The 19,836-nt window shown below is 47.2% G+C and overlaps 1 protein-coding gene across 1 annotated transcript in view; it reads right to left on the bottom strand.

Moving 5' to 3' along the window:
* nav3 (neuron navigator 3) overlaps nucleotides 1–19,836 on the bottom strand; it is a 483,558-nt gene that overhangs the window by 420,593 nt on the left and 43,129 nt on the right. The gene's annotated exons all lie outside the window — the stretch shown is intronic.

Genomic DNA, 19,836 nt, shown 5'->3' with positions numbered 1-19,836 from the left:
CAATTCTGCTACAGAAGTGGAAACCATAATGCTTCCTGCACACACTGTGCGACACAGTTTATCTCATCAGGCCACAGTGCACCATGTCCAATGCCTTGAAGACCTTGACAGTGCCTTTGATGATGCTGTATGTTCCCTCAGAGTCCGGCCTCAATCAAAAGACCTTCAACAAAAAGACACACCGAGTAATATTGCTGTAGGATTCATCATCAAAGAGCTGAGTCCTGTTGCAAGTGTGAAAGCAAATCTACAAATCAATGAGGCATTCGCACATGAGGCAGAAGGTGGCCCGTCGCATCCAGAACTGGTTTCAAAACGCTAACAGTTGATGTGACATAATACAGAAGATCGTCTGTCTGTTCCCACAGTTCATTCCTTATCTGACGGCGCTCAGGACAGTTAAATTTGGCCGGAACTTTCCATCAGACCACTTGATAGTCAGCACTCTCCAAGGAATTATTTATGTCGGGCAAACAGCCTCGGGTGACGTCAGGGAAAGAAAGAGAGAAAGAAAGAAAAGCAAGACTTGCATTTATATAGCACCTTTCGTGACCTCAGGATGTCTCAAAGAGAGAGAGAGAGAGGAGAGAAAGAGAGAAAGAGAGAGTGAGAGAAAGAAAGAGAGAGAGAGAGAAAGGAAAGTAAGACTTGCATTTATATAGCGCCTTTCACAAACTCAGGACGTCCCGAAGAGAGAAAGAGAAAATGAACAAGAGAAAGGAGAAAATGAGAGAGAAAAAAGAAAGAAAGGATTTCTACAGCGCCTTTCACGACCTCAGGATGTTCCAAAGCGCTTTACAGCCAATGAAGTACTTTTTGAAGTGTAGTCACTGTTGTAATGTAGGAAACGCGGCAGCCAATCGGCACACAGCAAGCTCCCACAAACAGCAGTGTGATAATGACCAGAGAATCTGTTTTTTTTATAGATATCTTACAGTTAGTATATTTTTATAGATACCAGTATTCACCAGTAACCAAGGAGCAAACATTAAAACAGCTACAACAACACCAACTCTGTCCTCCCGTGTATCTGCATTCTAAACACAAACGGATTCAGGCAGCTTCTCTCACTACCTACGTGTTCCTGGAGGTCAATATTAGGATGTATTTAACGAAATATTTAGGCCGATACTTATGCCCTCTACGACAGGTTGTTGCTTGAAATTTAATAGTGAAAAAACAACAACAACTTGTATTTATATAGCACCTTTAACATAGTAAAACGTCCCAAGGTGCTTCGCTGGAGTACTATAAGACAAAAAATTTGACACCGAGCCACATAAGGAGAAATTAGGGCAGGTGACCAAAAGCTTTGTCAAAGAGGTAGATTTTAAGGAGCGTCTTGAAAGAGGAAAGAGAGGTAGATGAGCGGAGAGATTTAGGGAGGAAATTCCAGAGCTTAGGGCCCAGGCAGCTGAAGGCACAGCCGCCAATGGTTGAGCGATTATAATCAGGGATCCTCAACAGGGCAGAATTAGAGGAGCGCAGATATCTCGGGGGGGTGGGGGATGGTGGTTGTGGGGCTGGAGGAGGTTACAGAGATAGGGAGGGGCGAGGCCATGGAGGGATTTGAAAACAAGGCTGAGAATTTTGAAATCAAGGCGTTGCTTAACCGGGAGCCAGTGTAGGTCAGCAAGCAAAGGGGTGATGAGTGAACGGGGCTTGGTGCGAGTTAGGACACGGACAGCCGAGTTTTGGATGACCTCAAGTTTACGTAGGGTAGAACATGGGAGGCCGGCCAGGAGTGCGTTGGAATAGTCAAGTCTAGAGGTAACAAAGGCTTGGACGAGGGTTTTAGAAAAGTACATTGTACGAAAACTGCCTTGGGTTGATGGAGACTGTCCTTAATCATTCATCAAAAACCTCGATGGATCAATCACTACATTATAATGCCACTGGAAGACAAACACCCTCGCATTCTTAGTATGCTTCAAGCTAAGAAAGGAGCCAGTGCCTTTTACATTATTCACTGACAAGGATTAAGCTATGGTGATGATGGCTGTGAGCTGTTAATTTGAAACGAGGGCTGAAAGGCACGGACTGATTTCTGTCTCTCCATTCTGTTCACGTGGCCTCCTCCGTGAACTTCTGAACTAACTGTATCTGCTTCAGGTTATTGCCATGGCCCGTGACATCCTACCCCCAACTTTCCTGCTCAGAGGGCTTTGAACTCTCGCTGTGCGCTGTGGTGCGGAATGAAACAGAGCCAATTGGGGAGGGGCGTGACTGCTGCAGCTTCCTACTGGAGTCTATTCTCTTTAGCAGGAGATGGAAGGAACTCCAGCCTTGGTGTGAAACCTCTAAAGTCTGTACACATGAATACAGCTGCTGTAGACTTCCTCCGCCGGGATAAGGTGAAGGCTATTCAAAGCTCGTTGATCCCCACCTGCACGTCAAAGAACTTTCATTTACATCATGTCTTTCTTTGGAACTCAGGATGTCCCACAGCGCTTCAAAGCCAAAGAAGTACTTTGGAGGTGTAGTCGCTGTGGTAATGTAGGAAACGCAACAGCCAATTTGCACACAGCAAGCTCCCACAAACAGCAATACGATAATGACCAGTTTTCACAGTCCCAATCCAGAGACTTGAGCACAAAATCCAGGCTGACACGCCCAGTGCCAGTACTGAGGGAGCGCCGCACTGTCGGAGGTGCCATCTTTCGGATGAGACGTGGAGATGAGGCATTGCTTAACCGGGAGCCAATGTAGGTCAGCGAGCACAGGGGTGATGGGCGAACGGGACTTGGTACGAGTTAGTACACGGGCAGCCGAGTTTTGGATGACAAGTTTACATAGGGCACCATCCCACTAATTGATCCACTTGGATTTCTGCCACCTTGTAATTAAACAAATCTGTGATTTAATGATTTACTTGCCAATATCTGCCAACAACATAGATTATTGGCAACAGCTGGGGTTCTCGTGTTGAGCAATGTAACGGCAACATAAAAGGGAAGTTTGTAATATCTCCATTGCGATATTTATGATCGCCAGTGAAACTGATTTACAACTGTAAAAATGCCAGGAAACCTACAGTCTTGGAAATAAAATCAGTGCACACACTTGATAACATCACAGCAATATAAAGAGCAGTTACTGACAAGAAACTACTCAAAATCTAATAACAGCCTCACTCCTCGCACTGCAATCCAGTTTTACAGTATTGGAGCTTTGATCCTCCATCACTCCCTTCTCCTGGAGACCTGCTCTGCCAGTTTGATAATCCAACATTTTTATTTCCAGGTTTGCCGATTTGTTTTTTTTGCATCTTAAGGTTACAACTATGCTGGGAGCTTTTCCGCAAGGCAGGCTACTTCGATTGCTCCAAAGGAAGACGACTTGCATTTATCTTTGGGACCTCAGGACATCCCAAAGTTCAGGCGATTTTAACTCCAGGGGCTTATTTCTGCATTTCATGCCTGACTGCTGCCCCGAACCCAACAGGAATCGACATCTGGCTGGCGGGTGGGAGTGGGATTTTTGTCGGCAAGAGGCCTACTCGGGGGGTCCTGCAGGAATGGTCCTCGGCACTGTTAAGTGGTCGGGGGGTGGGGGGTGCGTTTGCGGTCAGGGAAGGGGGAGACGAGCGCGGGGCAGAAGAGGCCAAAGGTTTCCTTATGGAACCCAGGGGAGAGCTTTTGGCCCACAAGGAAGCCATAAAAAAATGTATCTGAGCACCTTATCTGACCTTCAAAGGATATGTACAGTATGTGTCGGTCTTGGCTCAATTGTTGCACTCTCGCCTCGGAGTCAGAAGGTTGTGGGTTCAAGTCCCACTCCAGAGACTTGAGCACATAATCTAGGCTGACACTTCACTGCCGTACTGAGGGAGTGCTGCACTGTCAGAGGTGCCGTCTTTTGGATGAGACGTTAAACTGAGGCTGCTCTCTCAGGTGGATGTAAAAGATCCCATGACGCTACTCCGAAGAAGAGCAGGGGAGTTATCCCCGGTGTCCTGGCCAATATTTATCCCTTAATCAACACCACTAAAAACAGATGATCTGGTCATTTATCTCATTGCTGTTTGTGGGAGCTTGCTGTGCGCAAATCGGCTGCCGCGTTTCCTACATTACAACAGTGACTACACTCCAAAAGTACTCGTCTGCAAAGCACTCGGGGACATTCTGAGGTCATGCGAGGTGCTATAGAAATGCAAGTTCCTTCTCAGAGGCAAGAGTGCTACCACTGAGCCACAGCTCATGTGTCATGTCCAATTGCACTCATGCCCAATTAGCTCTTGGTGTACACAGGGGAACTGTTTAAGGTTGGTAACTCTGGTTGGACATGTTCCTGAAGTTTCATCGCATGACCTCCTACCGCCAACCGCCCCGCCCCCACACTCCCGCCCAACAGGTCCATCCTTGCAACCAACTGCACGGCCAATTGGAAAGCAAACGGGCTCTTCGTTACCTGATTGAATGATTCTTGACCGTCAGTCAAACAGCCTTTTGGCCCAACCTCCAATATTTTTATAACTAGCAAACAAAAGTGTTCATAAAAAATTTTCAATAAAAAAACCCCAGAATTTTCTAACGCTGCGATTTCTTTTCTCCTGTTTGTTGGTTGCAGCCGTGTCCTGGAGATCAATCTTTACTCCCTGGAGACTCCAGGCCAATCCTGAAGGGTTGGCAACCCTAGTATCATTTATAGTGCAAATCATTAAAAGTAGCGACCCAGGTTAATAAGGCTATAAATAAAGCAAACCAAGCACTGGGGTTAATTTCTACAGGGATAGAGTTGAATAGCAGCGAAGTTATGTTAAACTTGTATCGAACCTTGGTTAGACCACACTGGGAGTACTGTGAACAGTTCAGGTCTCCATATTACAAAGAGGATATAGAGGCACTGGAGAGGGTGCAAAAAAGATTTACAAGGATGATACCAGAACTGAGAGGTTATACCTACCAGGAAAAGCTGAACAGGCTCTTTTCTCTAGAAAAGAGAAAGTTGAGAGGTGCCCTGATTGAGGTCCGTAAGATTATGAAAGGGTAGATGTAGAGAAGATGTTTCCACTTGTAGGGAAGATCAAAACTAGGCGCCGTAATTATAAGATAGTCGCTAATAAATCCAATAGGGAATTCAGGAAAAACTTTTTTACCCAGAGAGTGGTGAGAATGTGGAACTCGCTACCACAGGGACTGGTTGAGGTGAACAGCATAGATGCATTTAAGGGGAAGCTAGATAAACACATGAGGGAGAAAGGAATAGAAGGGATATGTTAAATAACAACAGAAAACGCTGGAAAAACTCAGCAGGCCAGGCAACATCCGTGGGGAGAGAAACAGAGTTAACGTTTCGGGTCGAAACCCTTCGTCAGGACTGAGAAAAAAAGCAGGAAATGAAACAGATTAAGAAGCAAGTTAGGGGGCTGGGAAATGGGGGAGGGGATGAAAGAACAAAAGGGAAGGTCTGGGAGGGGGTGAGGAGACATTAAGAGATATTGAAGGGATATGTTGATGGAATTAGATGAAGTAGGGGCGGGAGGAGGCTTGAGTGGAGCAGAAACACCGGCATGGACCAGTTGGGCCGAACGGCCTGTTTCTGTGCCGTACATTCTGTGTAATTTTATGTAATAGTAAATCTGAAGGAATTCAGGTGGGAAAAATATCCCAAACAGTTAAAACTATTTTCCCTTCCCTCAGCCCGCACCTTTTCAGCACAGATGTTGCACTGCAATAAAGATCTGCGAGTGAAGCTGTCGAACCACTTGACTCACTTTTCCTCAACCTGCTGTTTCTCTGCCTCAGACGGGAGACTAAAGCTTCCGGTTATTTTTTCAGCTGTGGGGGCCCGGAGCTCAAGCCAGACACTGTGCTGGGAATTGCTGCTTAACACAGGATTAACACGGGCTCATGAGGGGAAAAAACATCACTAATATGACCATCATCTGCCTTTAATTGATTTGATTAGAGTAAATTGATAGAGTAAATATCCTCCAGCGAAATGAAAATAGGTGCATCGTGTGTCAGCATAGAAGATAACTACAGGAAACCTTTTTTTTATCCGGCACCGACGGGACCGACGTGGTGCCGGTTCATCAAAAATTCCGGATAACCGAAAGCTATAGTAAAAGATACGGAGAGATGAGAGCTCCCTATAAAGCAACAAACCCTGTTGCTTAGCAACAGGTTCAGAACAATGGCCACACGTTCCAAGCGTCTCTGTAGCTTAGCAGCAGCTGCAGCCACACCCTTGCACAGCAACAGATCGAGGAAGGCAAGTACAATATGAAGTAAAACTTACCTGAACCTACTCCTGAATTTTGCCGGTTAACCGAGATTTCCGGTTATTTAGGTGCCGGTAAATCGAAAGTTTCCTGTAGTGTCCAAAAAACTGCAACTAGACTGGAGGAGCTGGGGTTGTTCTCAACATTCCCCATAATTTTTTTTGGGGTGCGCGGTCCCTTTAACGGGCAAAGCTTTGCGCAAGCGCAAAATCTCCAATCGAAAAGCCGGCAAGTGGCCAGCGTGGGACCTCCAGACGGGAACATTGGTTCTCCTTAGATCAGAGAAGGTTAAGAGGAGATTAAATGGAGGTGTTCAAAATCATGAATGGTTTTGATAGAGTAAATAAAGAGAAACTGTTTCCACTGGCAGGAGGGTCAGGAACCAGAGGGCACAGATTTAAGGTGATTGGCAAAAGAACCAGAGGCGATGTGAGGAGAAATGTTTTTTATGCAGCGAGTTGTTGTGATCTGGAATGCGCTGCCTGAACGGGCGGTGGGAGCAGATTCAATAGTAACTTTCAAAAGTGAATTGGACAAATACTTGAAAAGGAAAAATGTGCAGGGCTGTGGGGAAAGAGCAGGGGGGAGTGGGACTAATCGGTGAGCTCTTTCAAAGAGCCGGCACAGGCACGATGGGCCGAATGGCCTCCTTCTGTGTTGTATCATTCTATGTCAGCCACTGTTGCTTAAACAAGAGGAGCCGGAACAGAATTAAGCAGCTCCAATGAGTGCCACAGTCCTAGGTGTCAGCTGTGGCTCAGTGGGCAGCACCCTTGCCTTTAAGTCAGAATGTTGTGGGTTCAAGTCCCCACTCCAGAGACTTAAACACATAAATCTAGGCCAACACTCCAGGGGAGTGTTGCACTGTCAGAGGTACTGTCCTTAGGATGAAACGCTAAACTGAAGCCCTGACTGTTCTCACAGGCAGACATACAAGATTCTGTGGCACTATTTCGAAGAAGAGCAGGGGAGTTCTACCTGTGTCCTAGCCAATATTTATCCCTCAATCAACATCACTAAAATGGATTATCTGGTCATTATCACATTGCTGCTTGTGGGAGCTTGCTGTGTGCAAACTGACTGCTGCATTTCCTACACTTCAAAAAGTCCTTCATTGGCTGTAAAGTGCTTTGGGACATCCGGTGGTTCTGAAAGGTGTTACCTAAATGCAAATCTTTCTTTGTTCCAAAGAAACTAATGGCCAGTTATTGTATTCAGGGGCCCCAGTGCAGGGCTTCACCCACTGGAAGCACTGATTAGAAATTTGGAAATAGTTAATGAATGGAAAATCACGGGGAGGGGAGGATGGCGGAGGAGTGTACGTCCAAATTTCCAATAGGCACTCCCAGGGGGCAAAAGCTAGGACACTGAACTCAGAAATCTAGACCATAAAAATTTCAAAGTGAAACCTCATTTTATAGAGAGATTCATGTCAAACTTGTCAAAGACAAGAGCAATAACATTTCTGCTTCCTAATCAATCCCAGTTATCTAGTATTCTGTGTGCAGTATTACACAAAGCTTTGCAGTTATTAACAATAAAGGAACTATAAATTAAATTAATATATGCCAAATATCCGAGTGAAACTTGGAAATGTGTCTGGACCAGGTTTCTATCCAAGCGGCAGCTTTACAGACACAACACTGTAAACAGAGACAAAGCAGAAATCACACAGACCAGCGTGCTCCAGTCCCTTGACATGGCCAATTTTGTAGTTCAAAACCGCTGTCATTCTGTAATCTTTTCGTTTATAATTATATAAATTCAAGTCTGGGCAAAAGGCGACGGATTCCCTCGCAATCGGGCTTGGGGCAGCTCGTCCAACTGCGGGTGAACACAAGCCAGGCCGTGTTTGCCTCACTGTCGGCCGAGGCTCGGAGTGGGGCAACCGGCCACTTTCTCACTGCGAGGCCTGGTGGAGCTAGACAACCGCAGGTGGGGGGCAAACCTGGAAGGAGAACGGCAAGGAAATGGTTCTAGGTCGAAACCAAATCGAGATGAATAATTATTAACAGATGTGGCATTGCTCACAATGAGTCAGAGGATGCACTACTTTAAAGAAAGAAAGACTTGCATTTATATAGCGCCTTTCACAACCACCGGATGTCTCAAAGCCCTTTACAGCCAATGAAGTACTTTTGAAGTGGAGTCACTGTTGTAATGTGGGAAACGCGGCAGCCAATTTGCGCACAGCAAGCTCCCACAAACAGCAATGTGATAATGACCAGATCATCTGTTGTTGTTGTGTTGATTGAGGGATAAATATTGGCCCAGGACTTCCCTATTCTTCTTCGAAATAGTGCCGTGGGGTATTTTACGTCCACCTGCGAGAGCAGACGGGCCTCGGTTTAATATCTCATTTGAAAGACAGCACCTCCGACAGTGCGGCGCTCCCTCAGCACTGCACTGGGAGTGTCAGCCTAGCTTTATGTGCTCAAGTCCCAGGAGTGAGGCTTGAACCCACAACCTTCCGACTCAGAGGCGAGGGTGCTGCCCACTGAGCCACAGCTGACACTAGTCAACAGAGGGGTGAAGGCTAAAGCATTACAGGAAACAAGTGTGAGGCTTACAGGAAGTGTGCGAGATGCAGAAGATTTTTTATTATGTCGGGTATGATTACCTAGAAAAAGAAAGATTGCATTTCTATAGCGCCTTTCACAACCTCAGGACATCCCAAAGCACTTTACAGTCAATGAGGTACTCTTAAAGTGTAGTCACTGTTGTAATGTAGGAAATCTAGATGAATACTGGTTACGGTACTAAACTAGTAACCCAGAGGCAATGGGCTGGATTTTCATTGAGGAGGCGGGACTACAACTTTCGGGGTTGTAGTCCCGCCTCCATCGAGTTCTAGCCAACCCACGCGATTTTGACTTGATTGACCTTGTTGAGCCCGCCCAGTGGGCTCAGCAGGCCAATTAAGGGCCACCCGGCAACAGGTGACGTCACAGATTGATATTTCATCTGTCAAGACCTTTTGACAGATGAAATATCAGCGTTTCACGGCTGTTTGAAGATGTCAAACACTGACAATCTGTACTCCAGGTTAATTCCTTCCTCTCAGGATGATTTAGAGGTCTTCCCGGAACAGAAAGCTGAATGCTGCAATTTTTGACAGATCGCGGCCATTCTGCTTTCTGTGCCGGTGAGATGAGGGACTCCCGAGACCTGAAGGAAGGAAGGCTGTAAAGGTAAGTACATGTAAGTAAAACTTCTTTAAACACTTTACACACACCAAACACACTTACCTCTGCACTCATGCACCCATCACTCACCTGAACACCGGACATCTCGAACCCTCCAAGCCCTTCATCCCGAGGGCCCGCCTCGCTAACTTGGTGTGGTTTGGAGTTGTCGGGAATCCCACACTTCACCAATGAAAATAGGGATTAGGCTAAAAACTGCCTGTTAACTAGCTGTTAACAGGCAGTTAATTGGCACTAATCCCCATCCCGCCTCGGGGAGGCAGGTCCCTGTGCGGGTCGTGTACCCGCCTCCTTCGAAACTGGCATGGAGGCAGGTTGGGGGCGGGATGGGTTTGTGCCCCCCCGATTTCGGGATTTTAACCCCCCCACACGCCTCCAATCCCGCCTCCACGGCCCAATGAAAATCCTGCCCAATGAGTTCAAATCCCACCGTGTCAAGTTGTGAAAGTGAATTCGATAAAACTAGTAATTTACATAACATAAGTAGTAGGAGCAGGAGTAGGCCGCATGGACCCTCAAGCCTGCTCTGCCATTCAATAAGATCATGGCTGATCTTCGACCTCAACTCCGCCTTCCCGCCCGATCTCCACGTCCCTGGATTCCCCGAGAGTCCAAAAACAATTTGAGGGCTAGCACCAGAAAAATGGCCGTGAAAACTGCCGGATTGCCGTACGAACTCAATTGGTTGATTCGAGTCATTCAGGGAAGGAAAGCTGCCATCCTCACTCAGCCTGGTCCAGTCCCACACCATCTGGTTGACTCTTAGCTATCTATCCATCCATTCATGCCCTCATATGAAAGTATTTAAAGCAGGCTTGATGGGCCAAATTGTCTATGCCAATCACTGAAAAGGTGAAACTTGGCAGGAATACATCGAGGAAAATGTTACGTCCAGTCACTGATTGGCCAATTGGTAATCATAGGATCGCACAGCACAGAAGGAGGCCGTTCAGCCCATTGTGCCGAGCCTGTAATGCTGGGTGTAGGCTGAGGATTATCACTAGTAGAATGAAGAGGGAAGTTAGAAGCTTTGCGGGCAATTTTGCCAGCCCTGGGGAGGCGGGTTTGGAGGCGGAACTACCGGGAAAACGGCAGAATCTGGGAGTGGGTACCCATCCCGCCCCCAACCCGCCTCCATGTCATCTTGCCAGGAGGTGGGTACCCGACCCGCGCTGGGAGCCGCCTCCGAGGCGGGAAGCGGATTAGTGCCAATTAACTGCCTGTTAACAGATAGTTGACAGGCAGTATTTTGGATAATCCCTATTTTGCCACCTAAAGTGTGGGCTTACCGACAGCTCCGAACCTCGCCAGGGTCAGCGAGGCGAGCCGTGGGTCTGCGGGGGTCGGAGATGTCCAGTGTGCAGGTGAGTGATGGGTGCATGTGTGCAGAGGCAAGTGTGTGAGGTGAGTGTTGAGTGTGTTAAAAGCTTTACTTACCTTTGCTGCTTCCTCCAGGCTTCCTCCCTTCAGGTCTCGGGAGTCCCTCATCTCACCGGCAGAGAAAGCAGAATGGCGGCTGCATTCTCAAATGCATCAGCCTTCTGCTTTCTGCTCAGGAAGGCTTTCTAATTGAGTCTTGAGTAAAGGCTCAACTTCGTGGACAGATTGTCAGTGTTTGACAGCTTCACAGAGCCGTCAAACGATGACAATTCATCTGTCAAAAGCTCTTGACAGATGAAACATCACTCGCTGACGTTCTCTGTAACCGGCTTTCCCTTAATTGGCCTGCTGAGCCCACTGGGCAGGCTTAACAAGGTTAATCAAGGGAAAATAGCGTGGGTTGGCCAGGAGTTGAGGGAGGCGGGACTAAAACCCGACTGTCCCATAGAAACATAGAAGATAGGAACAGGAGTAGGCCATTCGGCCCCTCGAGCCTGCTCCACCATTTAATGCGATCATGGCTGATCATCCAAATTCAGTACCCGGTCCCTGCTTTCTCCCCATATCCCTTGACCCCCTTTAGCCTTAAGAAATATATCTAACTCCTTCTTGAATATATTTAATGAATTGGCCTCAACTGCCTTCTGTGGTAGAGAATTCCACAAGTTCACCACTCTCTGGGTGAAGAAATTCCTCCTCATCTCTGTCCTAAATGGCTTACCCCTTATCTTTAGACTGTGACCCCTGGTTCTGGACTCCCCCACCATCGGGAACACCCTTCCTGCATCTAGTCTGTCTAGTCCTGTTAGAATTTTATAGGTTTCAATGAGATCCCCTCTCATTCTTCTAAACTCCAGCGAATATAAGCCCAATCGACCCAATCTCTCTTCATACATCATTCCTGCCATCCCAGGTATCAGTCTGGTGAATCTTTGCTGCACTCCCTCCATGGCAAGAACATCCTTCCTCAGATAAGGCGACCAAAACTGCACACAATACTCAAGGTGTGGTCTCACCAAGGCCCTGTACAACTGCAGCAAGACATCCTTGTTCCTGTACTCAAACCCTCTCGCTACAAAGGCTGACATACCATTTGCCTTCTTAACCGCCTGCTGCACCTTCAGCGACTGGTGCACAAGGACGCCCAGGTCTCGTTGCACTTCCCCTTCTCCCAATCTTTTGCCGTTCAGATAATCTGCCTTCCTGTTTTTGCCACCAAAGTGGATAACCTCGCATTTATCCACATTCTACTGCATCTGCCATGCATCTGCCCAATCACCCAACTTGTCCAAATCGTACTGGAGTTTCTCGGCATCCTCCTCACAGCACACACGCCCACACAGCTTTGTGTCCTCTGCAAACTTGGAGATAGTACATCTAGTTCCCTCGTCTAGATCATTAATATATCCCGCCTCCAAAGGCTCCTCATTAGCAAAATAATTTATCACAAGTGGTTGTCGGGGCAGAGGCTGTATATCAATTAAAAAGGAATTGGATAAGTAAGGAAGACTGAAAGGGTACAAGGAAATGAGACGACACTTGATAGCTCCATTAGAAGAGCTACTGCCGGCCTCCTTCTGTATTGTTATTTCTGTGATTCTATCCTAAGTGAATGTAGTATGAAGTCAAATTTACCCTACCTGTTCTCACATGAGCAATGACAGACAGAAAAAGACCCTCTGGTCCACCCAGCCTGTCCCTCACAATTTGTGATACCTTGTGCTTCACGGTACAGACGCTCCCCACCCCCAACCAAAACTATGCGATCGCCTGGGAGAGGTGAAAAACCCGGTAAAAACCCGATAAAAACCCAGGCCAAAGTGAGGAAAAAAAATCTGGGAAATTCTGCTCCCACCTCCTTACTAGTCCAGGAGGCCAGGCTGACCCTGAATTCCCTACACTACCCACCTTCTGTAAGAGGTGATTTCCGCCCCAGCCAGAAACAGGTCCAGCTCTCGCTTGAATGAATTCAGTGAATCAGCGTCCACCGCACGAGAGATGGCCGCCTAGCCCAGAGGTCCACTATTCTCTGGGAAAAGAACCACCTCCTGACATCTAACCTCGATCTGGCCTTATACAACTTAAAATTGTGACCCCGGGTCCTCCCTAACCTAATTAGTTGAATCAAGCTGTCTACTCGAACACAATCTATTCCCTTCAACGTCTTGTAAACCTCGATCCATTCACCCCGTGTCTACGCTTCTCTAAAGTGTAGAATCCCAATTCTCGTAAAGCACAGCATCTTATCTACCCTTATAACTAAAGCAGATGTGGAAGATCTGGCTCACAAATGGAAATAATTGCGGGTTTGAGATGTTTAATGATCACATTCTATTTTTCCTCGTAATCAAAGGGAACAACAAGCACTTGTCTACTTAAACTCAATGATCTGTTTAAATGTCCAATAACGGAACTGTTAATGGAAGATTAAGGGTTTCATCGGCCAACTGTCAGCAGTTAACAGCTCCCAGCAAAGCACGAGCTTCTGGGTATTTATCTAGGAATTTTTTTTCTGCATTAACTGGTAATTGCTTTAGAAATAATCCTGAGCTGCCTCCAGTTTATAGCATTTTTCAAGATCAAGAAAACGTTAGGAATGACATTTCTGATCAGCAGGATTGGCACAGATTGCCACCCCATTGGCACGTTTCAGCAGAAATTCCAGGGTTCCAGCGGCAGCGCAGAGTCTCGCTGGATTCTGCACTGGGCACAGGATAATGGCGAATCTCGGACCCCCTCCTCCCGCCTGTCGCGGCGGAGTCTCGCCATTTCCGCTCGATGGGAGTTGGGCTCGTTTTTTAAAAAGTCGCACCCGTCGAAATAAGTTTCACGCAGAGCGAGTGACTGCCACTCTCATACAGCGACACTCGGCCGATCTGTTTAGTTTGTGTGGGTTTCCTGCAGAGAATGTCACGTAGAATCTTACAGCACAGAAGGAGCCCAATCAGCCCATCGTGCCTGTGCCGGCTCTTTGAAATCAACCCTGCTCTTTCCCCTTAGCCCTGTTAACAGCCCGAAGAGTAATCCGTAAGGAAAATATAACAGCTTTTAAGGATGGAATTTTCCCGCTACGACTTTGAATAAAAGTCCGGCCCATGGGCTGTTGAAATATATTTTTGAAACTCTTGGTCGAGCTATCCAATTAGTCCCACTCCCCCTTGCTCTTTCCACATACAGTATAAAGGGTGATTCCTTTGGGTGGTTCACTATCCACAAGAGGTCAGCAATTGTCCACTGTTCCAGGTGGAAAACTGATAACGCTTTCTGAGTTACAGAAAAATAAATGCTAAATAACACTCGCAGGAAGATATATCCGTGTTTATATACCAAACTATTTTTATCTGTTTTCCATTTATTTTTTTGCCAGTAGCACGTCATAGAATTGTAGAATGATACAGCGCACAAGGCGGCCATTCGGCCCATCGCCCCTGTGCCGGCTCTTTGACCGAGCTCTCCAATTAGTCCCACTCCCCCTGCTCTTTCCCCATAGCCATGCAATTTTTTTCTTTTCAAGTATTTATCCAATTCCCTTTTGAAAGTTATTATTGAATCTGCTTCCGTCACCCTTTCAGGCAGCGTGTTCCAGATCACCACAACTCGCTGCATAAAACAAAATTCTCCTCATCAGCCCTGCCTCAGTGGGCAGCACACTTGCCTCTGAGTCAGAAGGTTGTGGGTTCAAGTCCCACTCCAGGGACTTGAGCTCATAAAGCTAGGCTGACACTCCAGTACCAGTGCTGAGGGAGTGCTGCACTGTCGGAGGTGCTGTCTTTCGCAAGAGATGTTAAAACTGAGGCCCCGCCTGACCTCTCAGGTGGACGTAAAAGATCCAATGGCAGTATTTCGAAGAAGAGCAGGGGAGTTATCCCCAGTGTCCTGGCCAATATTTATAGGAACAGGAGGAGGCCATTCAGCCCCTCGAGCCTGTTCCATCATTCAATTAGTTCATGGCTGATCTGCAACCTAACTCCATATACCCGCCTTTGGCCCATATCCCTTAATACCTTTGGTTAACAAAAATCGATCAATCTCAGATTTAAAATTAACAATTGACCGAGCATCAATTGCCGTTTGCGGTAGAGAATTCCAAACTTCTACCACCCTTTGTGTGTAGAAGTGTTTCCTAATTTCACTCCTGAAAGGTCTGGCTCTAATTTTTAGACTATGCCCCCTAGTCCTTGACACACCAACCAGCGGAAATAGTTTCTCTCTCTCTACCCTATCTGTTCCCCTTAATATCTTGAAAACTTCAATCAGACCAACGCTTAACCTTCTAAATTTGAGGGAATACAACCCTAATTTGTGTAATCTCTCCTCGTAACTTAACCCTTGGAGTCCGGGTATCATTCTGGTAAACCTACGCTGCACTCCCTCCAAGGCCAATATATCCTTCCTAAGGTGTGGTGCCCAGAACTGCTCACAGTACTCCAGGTGTGGTCTAACCAGGGCTTTGTACAGCTGCAGCATAACTTCGACCCCCTTGTACTCTAGTCCTCTCGATATAAAGGCCAGCATTCCATTAGCCTTTTTGATTATTTTCTGTACCTGCTCATGACAGTTTAATGATCGATGTACCTGGACCGCGCACCCCCCCCCCCCCCAAGTCTCTCTGGACCTCCACTGTTTTTAGCCTTTCACCATTTAGAAAGTACCCTGTTCTATCCTTTTTAGATCCAAAGTGGATGACCTCACATTTGCCTACATTGAAATCCATTTGCCACAGTTTTGCCCATTCACTTAATCAGTCGATATCCCTCTGTAATTTTATGCTTCCATCTACACTGCCTACAGTGCCGCCTATCTTTGTGTCATTGGCAACTTTGGACATATGTCTTTCTATGCCATCATCTAAGTCGTTAATAAATACTGAGAATAGTTGAGGCCCCAACACATCCTGCCAATTTGAGTACCTGCCCATTATCCCTGCTCTCTGTCTCTTGCCACTCAGCTAATTACCTAACCCCCAATAAGCATAACAAAAACAGATTATCTGGTCATTATCACATTGCTGTTTGTGGGAGCTTGCTGTGCGCAAATTGGCTGCCGCGTTTCCCACATTACAACAGTGACTCCACTTCAAAAGTACGTCATTGGCTGTAAAGCGCTTTGGGACGTGCTGAGGTTGTGACAGGCGCTACAGAAATGCAAGTCTTTCTTTTTTTCTTTTTAATCTTGCCTGCCTCTGGTTCTTTTGCCATGTAGCTGGGGAGTCACTGCTCCAATCCACAGATGCAGCGTGTGGTGCAAAACATAATGTAGCAGCAGTTAATGCCACCTGGAGTGCAATTTGTTCAAAGCTAAGTATCAGCCAAGATGAAAGTATTTCTGACAGACAACTTGTCCAAAGTGTTAAAGTCCCACTGCAGCCATTTTAAAGTGATGTATGCCGTATCTTGACTGTAAATGACGACACTGGGTCATGACCTAACCCGACCCTCCCCGACAGCCCCAAGCTGACGTGCACAGCTGCACTTACAACAACAACAACTTGTATTTATATAGGGGGAGAAATTTGGTTGTTAGCGCCACCGATTAATGCCTAAAGAGGCTGAGAAGTGGGGCGTTAGCCAATTTCCGTGCGGATGCAAGGCGCCTAGTGCCTCGCCCTATATTGAGCATGCATTTAGCGCCGGCGCTAAATCTTAGCGCCCGCTCATGTGCGCAGACTGATTATGATGTCATTTGAGTGTGCAACGCCTTTTGGGTGCCCCGGACCGGAAATTCAGTGGTGCCCCCCTCTGTAGCGCCTGGCGCTAATAGTGACAGCTTACCTGGACCTTACCAAGTCACTCTCGGGCTGGAGGAGCGTTATTTAAAGGGGACTGGTGTGGTTTAAAAGCGGCAGCCATTTTTGGAGCACAACTTCCTCGAGAGCTACAAAGAGTTGCTGAGCTGCACACTGAGAGCCATTTGACCACTGAGCCAGCACAGGCAGACAATCTTCAGCCTTCTGACCATCACCTTGCTGTTGGTGAGCCTTGACAATGGGGAACCTTCCTGTGGGCACTTATTATGGGGGCTGCATTGGAGGGGAACGTCCTGCTGCTGAATCATCTGGAAAGGGCACTGTGACGCTGGGAGAGGGGGGCGGGCATGGCCAGACGGAGGAGGGCCAACAGACGTCGCCACAGCAGACCTTACGCTGGCAGGGTTTTCCGACAGCAGTTTTCCTACATGAACATGCCGGAGCAGCAGTGTGTCAGAAGGCTGCAATTTAGAAAGGAGGTGGTGACTGAGCTGTGCCAGCTGCTTCAGCCAGATCTGCAGCCTTAGATAAGGTGCAGGACATCTCTGTCGGTGGCTGAGAAGATGCCTGCTGGCCTGAACTTCTACGCGAGCGGCTCTTCTCAGGCTGCGCGTCAGAGGCTGATCAGAAGTAGCTTCTAGGCCCCTCTCACGGAATGCTTGCTTCCATTCCAAGAACAGGAATGGAACCAGTCTGATACCCCCAAGCCTGTGAAGGGCAAGATGCATGTAAATAGAAGGCATGGCCATTGTAAATGAAGAAAGTGTTTCATTACACAAAATGTGGTTCCTTCAAACATGAGAAAGCTATGGCAACAGAAAGCAAAACTAATACATTGACACATAACTGCCTCTCACACCCGGGAGACTGTCCAAAACATAAATCACATTCCGACCATCTTCCTTGGCCTTGATTCCACTGCGCCAACCAAAGCATCCAATGCCCCATCAGTGAGTCGTTCCGCCCTCTGCCTCATCCTTTCCATGTCTTGCTAAGCTGGTGCGCCACAGGTAGGCTCCCACTGCTTTGAAGGCCTACAAGGCAGTGAGTGCGTCTGGTGATGCCAATTGACCTGCCCCTTTAAGAGCTGGCCGGCGCCAGTGTGTCTCAGGGAAAGTGATTATTGACAACACCCTCACTGCGCCCCGCCGCCGCGAAATTGGGTTGCGCCGTTGGGTTAGCGCCTTAAGAGTAGCGTGCAGCGCCTGATTTAGCGCCGCACTCACCTTTAGGGGCGCTGCAACCCAATATCGCGCTAGGTGGCACTAAATTGCGCCTGGCGCTTAACTTTGCGCATCGCCAGGACTCGCGCCCCAAACGCGGCTATACCGAATTTCTAGGCCTTAGTGTCTTTAACACAGTAAAACATCCCAAGGCGCTGCACAGGAGTATTTTAAGACAAAAAATTTGACACCGAGCCACTTAAGGATAAAATTAGGGCAGGTGACCAAAAGCTTGGTCAAAGAGGTAGGTTTTAAGGAGCATCTTACAGGAGGAAAGAGAGGCGGGGAGGTTTAGGCAGGGAATTCCAGAGCTTAGGGCCCAGGCAACAGAAGGCACGGCCACCAATGGTTGAACGATTGAAACTTATAAAATTCTAACAGGACTGGACAGACTAGATGCAGGAAGGATGTTCCCGATGGTCGGGGAGTCCAGAACCAGGGGTCACAGTCTAAAGATAAGGGGTAAGCCATTTAGGACAGAGATGAGGAGGAATTTCTTCACCCAGAGAGTGGTGAACCTGTGGAATTCTCTACCACAGAAGGCAGTGGAGGCCAATTCATTAAATATATTCAAGAAGGAGTTGGATATATTTCTTAAGGCTAAAGGGGTCAAGGGATATGGGGAGAAAGCAGGGACAGGGTACTGAATTTGGATGATCAGCCATGATCTCGTTGAATGGCGGAGCAGGCTCGAGGGGCCGAATGGCCTACTCCTGCTCCTATCTTCTATGTTTCTATGTTTTAGGATCTAGGGAAGGCAGCTTTGGCCATTTCTCTCGCTCTCTCTCTTGCCTGCTCTCAAACCGAGCACTCCGTCCGAGACGGAGAGAAGAAACCACCACGAGTGACAAGAGCCTCGCCTTGCTCTCCGACTGTAGGAACGAACCTCAAAACTGGGACTTGGATACTGCATCGGCGATACGGAACCAGGAGACACGTTCTACACAGGGGAGCAGCGAGCAAGAAAACGGACAATGGGGTTGAGCATTGTCCAAGCCCACGCATCCTTAAGATGTGTGAGAGGGTGTCGTGTGTCCCAACCAAGCCAGAGGGGTTTAGTGGGGAGGTTCTGTGTGTACATACAATGTATGTTCCGGGGTTTGTGGGACAAGTCCATGTTATACTCTGTATAGCAACACAGTGTGATTTTAGGCGTCTTGACACGAGACAGAGGCCTGTTCGAAGGGCCAAGTTGTATTGTTGTACAATAGCAAAATACTGCGGATGCTGGAAATCTGAAATAACAACAGAAAAAGCTGGAAAAACTCAGCAGGCCAGGCAACATCCGTGGAGAGAGAAATAGAGTCAACGTTTCGGGTCGAAACCCTTCGTCAGGACTGAAAAAAAAGCAGGAAATGAAACAGATTAAAAAGCAAGTTTGGGGGCTGGGAAATGGGGGAGGGGATGAAAGAACAAAAGGGAAGGTCTGGGAGAAGTAAAGAGATATTAAGAGATATTAAGAGATATTCAAGGTGAGACGAGATGGTAATAGGACAGGTAAAGAAACAAACAATGGCTCTAGATGAAGTGTGAAATGCGCTGGCAGAGTGAGAGACAGCTGCCGTGTGGGAGAGAGAAAAAAGGAAAAGTCACAAACCAAAGGTGTGGATAAAAAATATATAAAAATATAATAGGGGCCGAGGTTATGATCTGAAATCGTTGTACTGTTTATTTTACACCACCAGGCATTTTACGTACTGGAGGCGGGTGTGAGTGTTAACCTTAATAAACACCGTACGGTTGAGTCTGAAAAGCTTGTCTGTGTGCCAATCCTGTTCACCATAATTCCTGTCGTATAGAGCTAAGTAGGAGGGGTGATTCGAACCACCAAGGCAAACCACCTACAGACTCTCCAGGAGTTAAAGACTCATTTCCAGGGCACTGCTGCGAACAGGCATTAAACAAAAATTGCATTGCTAAAACATTTTCTTTCAACACTTTTGTCTATTAGTTATACTGAGGAAAAAAAAGGCTGATTGATGGACAGTCAAGAATCATCCAATCAGGTAATGAAGAGTCTACTCGCTTTCTGATTGGCCGTGGGAAGGTGCACAG

The sequence above is a fragment of the Somniosus microcephalus genome, chromosome 16 (genome assembly GCF_052327205.1).
Source record: "Somniosus microcephalus isolate GS21.2 chromosome 16, FLI_Smic_1.0, whole genome shotgun sequence".
NCBI lineage: Eukaryota > Metazoa > Chordata > Chondrichthyes > Squaliformes > Somniosidae > Somniosus > Somniosus microcephalus.
Note: the sequence above shows the minus strand (reverse complement) of the source record. Positions and strands in the feature narration are given on the sequence as shown.